This window comes from Suricata suricatta, chromosome 8 (assembly GCF_006229205.1).
Source record: "Suricata suricatta isolate VVHF042 chromosome 8, meerkat_22Aug2017_6uvM2_HiC, whole genome shotgun sequence".
NCBI classification, from domain to species: Eukaryota; Metazoa; Chordata; class Mammalia; order Carnivora; family Herpestidae; genus Suricata; species Suricata suricatta.
The window spans coordinates 126592835-126594566 of NC_043707.1; positions in this window are offsets into that span (position 1 = coordinate 126592835).

The window sequence follows — 1732 nt, forward strand, 5'->3', positions numbered from 1 at the left end:
CCAGGGAAGGCTTCCAGGGGGAGGAGGGGCACAGCCAAGCCCCCCATCCCCAGAGGGGCAGAGGTGGAGAGAGGCCATGGTCCTCGGTCACCAGTGTAGTGTGTGGCCCGTGTCAGGGAGGAGGCGGGAGCTTGGGGCCAGGTCCGGGGCTTGGGCGTGGGCCGGCCTCCTCAGCAGCTCTCAGGCGGTTGGTTGGAAGCACCAGGTAGGATGCTCAGTGCCTCCCAGGGCCCCCAGGCAGGTGAGTCAACACGGGGCCCAGTTAGGGGAGTGTTTTCCAGCTCCCTGCGTGTGTAGGCACGTTTCCTCTGCCAGTACTTTTGGGGAGCTCGGCCTGGGACTCCGGTCCAGACCAGGGTGATTGCCTCATGGGCTGGCAGGGCCGCTACCTTCTCTGAGGAGGCGGTGAGCAGCCTTGATCTCCATGGACATTCTGTACCCTTGGCCTCCTGTCTCCCTCGGAGTCTTACCTGTAGGCCTCCCCTGCCCCCAGCTCCTGTCTACCTTTCCATGTCTGGCCTCCAGCACCAAGTGGAGTCTCCCTCCTCAGCCCCCACTGCCAGTTACATCATCCTTCTCTCTCAAAACACAACCAGGGCCACCTGTAGTCTCCAAAGGAGGCAAGCCTAGGGAGCCAGGCCCCAGGGAGTGGCCCAAGAAAAGAGGAAGAGGCTCTGAGAAGGTCAGGAAGATCTGGGTTCAAGTCTCAGTTCTGCCACCAACTGGCAAGCTGCTTCCTTTCTCTGGCCTCAGTTTCTACATCTGTAAAATGGGGGTGCCAGGGCTTATTCCACAGAGTGCTCATGAAACACAAATCAGATAAGGATATAATAGAGCCTTGAGAACTGGGCAGTGCTGGGCTTGTGTCCGTGCTAATGACTCTGTTTTCTGTTTTAGAGGGCAACAGTTGTGAGTTTTTTAAAAAAATAAACATTTTGGGGCACTTGGGTTGAGTTAAGCACCCAACTCTTGATTTCAGCTCAGGTCACGATCTCACAGTTCAGAGTTCAACCCCGTGTCAGGCTCTGTGCTGACAGTGCGGAGTCTGCTTGGGATTCTCTCTCTCCCTCTCTCTCTCTGCCCCTACATGCTCTGTATCTCTCTCTCTCTCTCTCTCAAAAAGAAATAAACGTTTTATCTTAGAACAGTTTAGATTTATAGCATTATTGAGACAATGGTTCAGAGAGTTCCCTTATACTGCACGCCCAGCTTCCCCTGTTATTAATCTTATATGGTGCATTTGTCACAATTAATGGACTGATGTTGATGCATTATTGCCAACTGAAGTCGGTACTTTATTCAGTTTTCATTTGTTTGCCTAATATCCCTTTTCTGTTCTCGGATCCCGTCTAGGACACCCCAATACATTGAGGAGTCATGGGTCTTTAACCCCTCTCGGCTGTGACGGTTCTGAGGAGTCCTGTTAGGTATTTTGTAGAATGTTTCTTAGTTGGGATTTGTCTGACGTTTTCCTCCTTATTAGATAGGGGATAATATGCCCTGGGGAGGAGGGACACAGAGATAAAGTACCCCTCCCATCACGTATCAGGAGTGCCCTCTATCATACTGGCCTTGTCATTGATGTTGACATTGATCAGCAGGAAGTTGGTTATTTTTGTCCTGTACAGCAGCACAGCTAAAGGAAGGCCAGCGTTGGCTGAACTAAGCTTGAGATCAGAAATATGGGCAAGGGCAAAAGTCAATGGGGAAAGTGGTGAAGGAAAACAGAGGA